Source organism: Homarus americanus, unplaced genomic scaffold (assembly GCF_018991925.1).
Source record: "Homarus americanus isolate GMGI-L3 unplaced genomic scaffold, GMGI_Hamer_2.0 scaffold55640, whole genome shotgun sequence".
Taxonomy (NCBI): domain Eukaryota; kingdom Metazoa; phylum Arthropoda; class Malacostraca; order Decapoda; family Nephropidae; genus Homarus; species Homarus americanus.
In genome coordinates, this window is record NW_024713650.1 from 6,645,426 (window position 1) to 6,654,992 (window position 9,567).

The window sequence follows — 9,567 nt, forward strand, 5'->3', positions numbered from 1 at the left end:
ATACACATCATCATAATCGTGTCTGTCACCCACTGATTCAAAAACAGTTGAAAATAATGTAAATAAATTTGTCAGACATGAACGCCCGCTTTCAGAAGCCATGTTGGGAATCATTGATCAACTTGCGCTTCTCCAGGATTTTCGAATGACATGTTAAACAAATTTGCTAAGGACACACTAAGCTCTACCTTACATTCCTTTAATACTCTGGCAAATATCTCCTTGGGACCTGGTAAGTTTATTTGTTTATTAACATCCCTTACTAGTCACTACTATCTCGCTTAATCTATTTTTTCTTCACTGTCTCTGTATAGAGTCGGTGCTTCAATTATCATGTTTAAATTTTCAGTAGTGAAAACTGTTGAAAACACTGTTCAGATTATTGCTCATTTCTCCGTCGTTATCAGTTAGCTCCCTTGGGGTTTGTGTTCGCCTCCCTTCCTACCTTCAGTTCATTATTCTTCTTTGCTTTCCTTATCTCGGTGTTAACCCTTCTGGCCAATACCTTATAATAGTCTCGGAGGTAAACTTCACCATGATTTATTCTCCTACCTATAGCCTTCCATTGTCCAATAATATTCTTTAATTAATTACTTATCTATTTAGGGTCATTGTTATTTGATCTGAGTTTTCTGTATGGTATGTTCTGCCTTTGTGCATTACGTAATTCATTATTTAAATTGTTGTGCAACTCGTCAACCTCAGATCTCGTGAGCAGGCCATCCTTACCATCATATTTTGTGATGTATGTAGGAAGGGGGGGGGGGGAGGAAAGTGTGACCTATTTCGTAGTGGTAGATATTTTGTATGACTGATACTGCACTTCATGTCCTGACTCGTAAACTTTTATTAGATAAACCATTTATAGCTGAGTGAAACAGAAATGTCCTGGGATCGAACTATTGAACCCTTAGGACAGGAGACGAGCTCTGTATCCACTCAGCCAGTGCACCCAACTTTAATGATATTATTCAAACATTGAAATTAACAGATATTGATGGAATGAGAAGAGTAAAAGTGGATATTTCATAGAAATAAATAAGGACGACGCACTTTACTAAAATCAGAAATTTTAGCATTTCATAACTGCTGTATTGTTGACATATAAGAGTACAACATGTATCTAACATATGGTAAGATGCTCCAGTGTAGTGAAAAGTCTTTCTGGGTTGTTTGAGAGTATTTACTATTATACTGAAACAAAGAACTCTCACCATGATCTTATTACTAGTAGACTCATAAACATATCATCAAAAGACATCTTACCACTACCCACACAACGATTCACAATTTGTTGTATGGGACAACAGAGATAATGATCACTCACCTTATAAGTAGACGCATTCGGTCTAATTTACAGCCGCTAGATTTTTCCTTCATGTCAGTGGCTCTCTTTTTCACCTTCTTTGAGGTCGTGTCCACGGGGGTGGTGTTCACACGCACAGGACCCGTGGGCGAGGCGCAGCTGCCACACACACCACACAGGGATATTAATTATATTATACATAGATGAAGATGTATGATTACATTTCTAGAGTTCATGCATACACATGGGGAAGAATAAAGTGGTGAATCAAGTATAAGGTGGCGAGTCAAGTATAAGGTGGTGAGTCATGTATAAGGTGGCAAGTCAAGTATAAGGTGGCGAGTCAAGTATAAGGTGGTGAGTCAAGTATAAGGTGGTGAGTCAAGTATAAGGTGGTGAGTCAAGTATAAGGTGGTGAGTCAAGTATAAGGTGGTGAGCAGGGTGAGCATAAGGTGGTAAGGTGGTGAGTCAAGTATAAGGTGGTGAGTCAAGTATAAGGTGGTGAGTCAAGTATAAGGTGGTGAGTCAAGTATAAGGTGGTGAGTCAAGTATAAGGTGGTGAGTCAAGTATAAGGTGGTGAGTCAAGTATAAGGTGGTGAGTCAAGTATAAGGTGGCGAGTCAAGTATAAGGTGGCGAGTCAAGTATAAGGTTGTGAGTCAACACAGGGGTTAGGATAAACAAACAGAGGTCAGGATAATCAATGGTAAACAAACAGAGGTCAGGATAATCAATGGTAAACAAACAGAGGTCAGGATAATCTTAGGTAAACAAACAAGGGTCTGGTTTAAACAGGTTATAATAATTGTAAGGGATAAGTAAACAACTTACACTAAGAGGCCAGCAAACAAGATTTAATGTGAGAATAAGATAAGGAGGTAAACAGTTAAGTGTTATTCAAGGTTGGATTACGATGTTATATGACACAACTGACAGAGGATTTTGACAACCCTACAGTGTTATAGCACCATAACACCATTTGATTTATATATATAGGCGTAGAATTGCACCACAGAACCACACAGCCATATATATATATATATATATATATATATATATATATATATATATATATATATATATATATATATATATATATATATATATATATATATATATATATATATATATATATATATATATATATGTAACAGGTCGGAATTACTGGGTTTTAATTTCTCACTTGACTTGGGGTTTATTAATTATTAGATGGAAATTGCAGTGGAAGCGTCCCTTTGAGAAAAATCCCGAACCAGCACAAGAACACTTAAATTTACTAGCAAAATGAATTCTCCGTGACCCGTGGAAGGATAGCGTCTGTGACTGGGATGAATGAGACACACTGTAAAATTTAAACACTTATATTCCCTCCAACACTACAGACACAATCAAATAATGGTACACCAATATGCGCACCTCTTAATTTAAACTTTAACCACTACTCTGGGGAATAAAAGTTATACATGATATTGAAATTATTAGAAACTCAAACAATGCCTCATTAGACAACAATAAATTTAAAGTAGTAAGAAATGTTGCTTGCACACATGAAACAGGCCTTAAGTGCTTTCAACAAAATAATATCAACCACTGAGAAAATGGTATTAAAAAATAAGAAATTAATAACTCTACAATAAATAGGCCTCAAGGGCACTCAACAAAATTATATCACCCCAACAGATACACACCTCCTAACCTAACTTAAACACTACGCTGGGGAACAAAGGTTATACCTTTGTTTAGAACCCAGTTAGCTCACTCAGGGGTATCAGGACAATTGCCCTTGAATAATTGCTCCATGAAAAATTCCTCCTTGGATAATTGCCCCCCGAACAATTCCCGGACAACTGCCCACCCCCCCTTCATTATTACTAGTGAATATGTACTGATATGTACAGTTTTTCTTATATTTACTGTATTTGTATTTATTTTTTCTTGTTTTCTTTGATATGCATCTGTAGGCATAACTGTATGGATGCCCTGAAAAGTGACCAGGGTAGAGAATTTATTAATCAAGTTACAGCAACCTTGTTGGATAAACTGCAAGTAGACCATCAAATTTCACCCCCATACCAACCACAAACCAATGGTCAACGAAAACGTGATAATTGCACTAAAAAGAGCCCCTTGACCAAGATGGTCAATGAGAACCATGATAGTTGGGATGATGAGATGTCGGAGTTTTGCTCGAATATCACAACCGTACGAAAGTAACTCCTTTTGAAGTCATGTACTGTATGGAAGGAAGGTCAAGTTACTTATTGATGTACAGTCTGCAACTACGACTTGGAAAATTTTGATTGAACTACAGGGTAGTATGGAATTCGTCAATGAGATGATGAATAAGAAAAACAAGCTTGTTTGTCAAGTGGCCCAAAATATCTCAACAGCAAAAGCAGCACAGAGTTTATATAAAGAACAGCCGCAGAATACATCTCATAAGGTCGAAGATGAAGCCTCGGTGGATTGGACCAATTAAGTTGTTGAAAGTCTAGACAAGGGACGAGCCGGTCTGAAGAACTTGATGACTGGATAGAAGCTGAAGAACTTTTAGCACGGCTCCAGTGTCAAGGTACCAATATGTTCCAAATAATTTTCTGCATGACGGTTATTGCAATACTCTACACCTGTACACTCCCATGAACAGTTACGACTATCAGTTTCATTTTTCTACCTATAACTTATTTATTGATTATTTAAACATTATTGGAGAGTGAATTACTTATTTGACTATATTTGTAACCCTCTTTATATTTGATATAAACTTATAACTTTACAATGTTTACATCCTCCTACAGATCTACGCAGGTGACTCTGAGGATACAGACCCTACCTATACTAGCAGCTCGGATCATTCAGACAACTGTCAACTAGCAGATTTTGTCAGCTCCGACCCTGTCATTGTGAAGTCCTCTTCTGCTGGTCTTGGGACTTCCAATGCTGACCATCCTAGTACTAGTTTTGATCCCACCACTGACAATCCCTGCAATACCCTCCAAAGGAAGCGCAAGTATGAATCAGTGGCGAAAATTTGTCACAGAGCAAGCAAAGCAGAACACCAGCCATCATGTTTAAATTACTTCCTGTGGCTGCTCGGTGCAAACTGGCAGCTGACCTTGGGCTCAGAGTAGAGAAGCCTGTTTACTTCGGGAGGTCCATGCAACTTAGTGAACCAAGGCGAGTCTACAACACCAAAGGTGGTGGGAACTGTTATTTTCGTGCAATCAGCCACTTTCTGACATTATCAGAAACCTCTCACTTAGATCTCCGTGACAAGGTCGTCCAAGATATGGGTGTCATCATCAGTGAGACATTACAGTACTACCGATGTCATCACACTGCGGACTATCTTAACAGCAGCAATAAGAAGGCTAGTGCCACATGGGCTACAAATGCAGAAATTACGTCTACTGTTAGCTTGTTGGGTATTGACATTGTTGTTTATATCAAATCTGGCCATTCCTTTAAGTGGCTAGTGTACCCAGCATCAGTTACGTTGCACACAACATCTGATCACGCCCTCCATCTCACCAACACCGCTCATCATTTTAGCATTGTACTCGCAGTTCAACCTTAGCCACCAAGAAAATGCTTGCAAGGTAAAAAAATATGTATATCTAGCATTCTAGAAGTATCATCATTCTTCTGTATTTTCAAGGTAATGAAATTTCCCGCGGAACTGAATATTTGTCAGTGACACTACAGGTATAAGCCGTTTTCTCAGAAGTTCGGCTGATTGTGTGGGGGTAGATTCGGGGAGCCGAGGGTATATTCTAGGAGCAACGAAGAATGACAAAAATGATTCCGGGACTTAGAAACCTTCCATATCAAGATAGGTTAAGGAAACTAAACTTGCATTCCCTAGAAAGACGAAGAGTGCGGGGGGATATGATAGAAGTATTTGAGTGGGTGAAAGGAATCAATAAAGGGGATATAGATAAAGTTCTTATAATATCCGAGCAGGATAGGACTCATAGCAACGTATTTAAGTTGGATAAGTTTAGGTTTAGGAGGGAGATAGGAAGGAACTGGTTCACAAATAGGGTGGTGGACGAGTGGAACAAGCTTAGCAACTTTGTAGTAAGTGCTGGAACGCTGGAAAGTTTTAAAGGGAGGCTAGATAGATTCATGGATGATAGAGTGGTAGTAACTCTCGAAAAAAGCTGCAAGCCCTAAAATATATAAATTATGATGGAAAAAAACTCTGGACATTGAAATACAGACTTATTTATGAAAAACACAAGGAGGTATAATCAGGACTAGAGAGGTATAGTCTAAGCTAGCCCAAATTATACCCCGGGGTATAATATAGCCTGGGCTATTTTATAGCCCACTGTAACCCCGGGTATAGTTTGGCGGGGGGTTTATGTGGGCTGCTACACCGGGGTTGTTTCTGGAAACTATACGCAGGTTGATTAATTTATTAAAGACACTATAATTCACAACACAAAAGCGTTTAATCACTTCTCTATGAACTAATATATTGCGGTGGGTACAAGAGTAATGGTGTATAGTGTGGATGGTGTGGGTACAAGAGTAATGGTGTGTAGTGTGGTTGGTGTGGGTACAAGAGTAATGGTGTATAGTGTGGATGGTGTGGGTACAAGAGTAGTGGTGTATAGTGTGGATGGTGTGGGTACAAGAGTAGTGGTGTATAGTGTGGAAGGTGCGGGTACAAGAGTAGTGGTGTATAGTGTGGATGGTGTGGGTACAAGAGTAGTGGTGTATAGTGTGGAAGGTGTGGGTACAAGAGTAATGGTGTATAGTGTGGTTGGTGTGGGTACAAGAGTAATGGTGTATAGTGTGGATGGTGTGGGTACAAGAGTAATGGTGTATAGTGTGGATGGTGTGGGTACAAGAGTAATGGTGTATAGTGTGGATGGTGCGGGTACAAGAGTAATATTGTATAGTGTTGGTTGGACAAGTAATGGTGTATAGTGTGGATGGTGTGGGCACAAGTAGTGGTGATAGTGTGAAGGTGCATAGAGTAATGGTTAGTGTGGTTGGTGTGGGTACAAAATGGTGTATAGTGTGGATGGTGGGTACAAAGTAATGGTGTATAGTGTGGTTGGTGTGGAGTACAAGAGTAATGGTGTATAGTGTGGATGGTGTGGGTACAAGAGTAATGGTGTATATTGGTTGGTGTGGGTACAAGAGTAATGGTGTATAGTGTAGATGGTGTGGGTACAAAGTAATGGTGTATAGTGTGGATGGTGTGGGTACAAGAGTAATGGTGTATAGTGTGGTTGGTGTGGGTACAAAGTAATGGTGTATAGTGTAGATGGTGGGTACAAAATGTGGTGTATGAGTGGATGGTGTGGGTACAAAGTAATTTGTATAGTGTGGATGGTGTGGGTACAAGGTAATGGTGTATAGTGTGGTTGGTGTGGGTAAAAGAGAATGGTGTATATGTGGTTGGTGGGTACAAGAGTAATTTTATAGTGTGGACGGTGTGGGTACAAAAGGTGTATATGTGGTTGTGGGACAAATAATGGTGTATAGTGTAGATGTGTGGGTACAAAGTATGGTGTATATGTGTGGTTGGTGTGGTACAAAAGTATGGTGTATAGGTTGGTGTGGTACAAGAGAAGGTGTAAAGTGAGGTACAAGCAATGGTGTATAGGTTGGTGTGGGTACAAGAGTAATGGTGTATAGTGTGGATGGTGCGGGTACAAGAAACACTGCAGATGTTGTGACGACGCTGTAATTTTGTTAACTATCTGGAGGGTAGAAGTGTTACCGCCTCTTTGTCGTAATATTCAGTTCACATGACCAATGTGTCATCAGGATTTGTCACGCTAAGTCACACAACTGAAACGGTGTATTAATGTTATACTGCAACATTTGCTAAGTCACGTTATATTCGCACACAACACCACGACAAGCTACCAATAACAATACCTGTCACACAACCACGAGCACAATGTCAACCACGATTCATACCATAGAACATGATACATAACTACAGTCATACACCATCATACATAACCACAGTCATACCCAGATACATAACCACAGTCATACACCATAATACATAACTACAGTCATACACCATGATACATAACCACAGTCATACACCATGATACATAACACAGTCATACACAATGATACAAAACCACAGTCATACACAATGATACATAACCACAGTCATACACAATGATACATAACTACAGTCATACACAATGATACATAACTACAGTCATACACAATGATACATAACTACAGTCATAGAACATGATACATAACTACAGTCATACACCATCATACATAACCACAGTCATACACCATGATACATAACCACAGTCATACACCATAATACATAACTACAGTCATACACCATGATACATAACCACAGTCATACACCATGATACATAACCACAGTCATACACAATGATACATAACCACAGTCATACACAATGATACATAACCACAGTCATACACCATGATACATAACCACAGTCATACACAATGATACATAACTACAGTCATACACAATGATACATAACTACAGTCATACACCATGATACATAACCACAGTCATACACCATGATACATAACCACAGTCATACACCATGATACATAACTACAGTCATACACCATGATACATACACCACAGTCAGACACCTTTTGATACATAACCACAGTCATACACAAATGATATAACTACAGTCATACACCATGATACATAACCACAGTCATACACAATGATACATAACCACAGCCATACACCATGATACATAACCACAGTCATACACAATGATACATAACTACAGTCATACACCATGATACATAACCACAGTCATACACAATAATACATAACTACAGTCATACACCATGATACATAACTACAGTTATGTCATGATACATAACTACAGTCATACACCATGATACATAACTACAGTCATACACCATGATACATAACTACAGTCATACACCATGATACATAGCTACAGTCATACACCATGATACATAACCACAGGCATACACAATGATACATAACGACAGTCATACACAATGATACATAACCACAGTCATACACCATGATACATAACTACAGTCATACACCATGATACATAACTACAGTTATGTCATGATACATAACTACAGTCATACACCATGATACATAACCACAGTCATAAAAAAAAAAAGTACACTATGATACATGAAACTACAGTCATACACCATGATACATAACCACAGTCATGATATGATACATAACTAAAGTCATACACCATGATACATAACCACAGTCATACACCATGATACATAACTACAAAATATACACAATGATACATAACTACAGTCATACACCATGATATGTATAACCACAGTCATACACCATGATACATAACTACAGTCATACACCAGATACATAACCAGTCATACACCATATACATAAACTACGTCATACACCATGATACATAACTACAGTCATACACCATGATACATAACTACAGTCATACACCATGATACATAACTACAGTCATACACCATGATATAACTACAGTCATATACACAATGATACATAATCACAGTCATACAATGATACATAACTACAGTCATACACCATGATACATAACTACAGTCATACACCATGATACATAACTACAGTCATACACCATGATACATAACTACAGTCATACACCATGATACATAACTACAGTCATACACCATTATACATAACTACAGTCATACACCATGATACATAACTACAGTCATACACAATGATACATAACTACAGTCATACACCATGATACATAACTACAGTCATACACCATGATACATAACCACAGTCATACACCATGATACATAACTACAGTCATACACCATGATACATAACCACAGTCACACACAGTACATAACTACAGTCATACACAATGATACATAACTACAGTCATACACCATGATACATAACTACAGTCATACCACGATACATAACCACAGCCATACACTATGATACATAACCACAGTCACACACAGACGATACATAACTACAGTCATACACCATGATACATAACCACAGTCATACACCATGATACATAACTACAGTCGCCCCGCGATACATAACTACAGTCTGCACCAATACAACCGTCTACATAATGATACATAACTACGGTCATACACCATGATACATAACCACAGTCATACACCATGATGCACAACCACAGTCATACACCATGATACCATAACCACAGTCATACACCATGATACATAACCACAGCCATACACTATGATACATAATCACAGTCACACACAATACC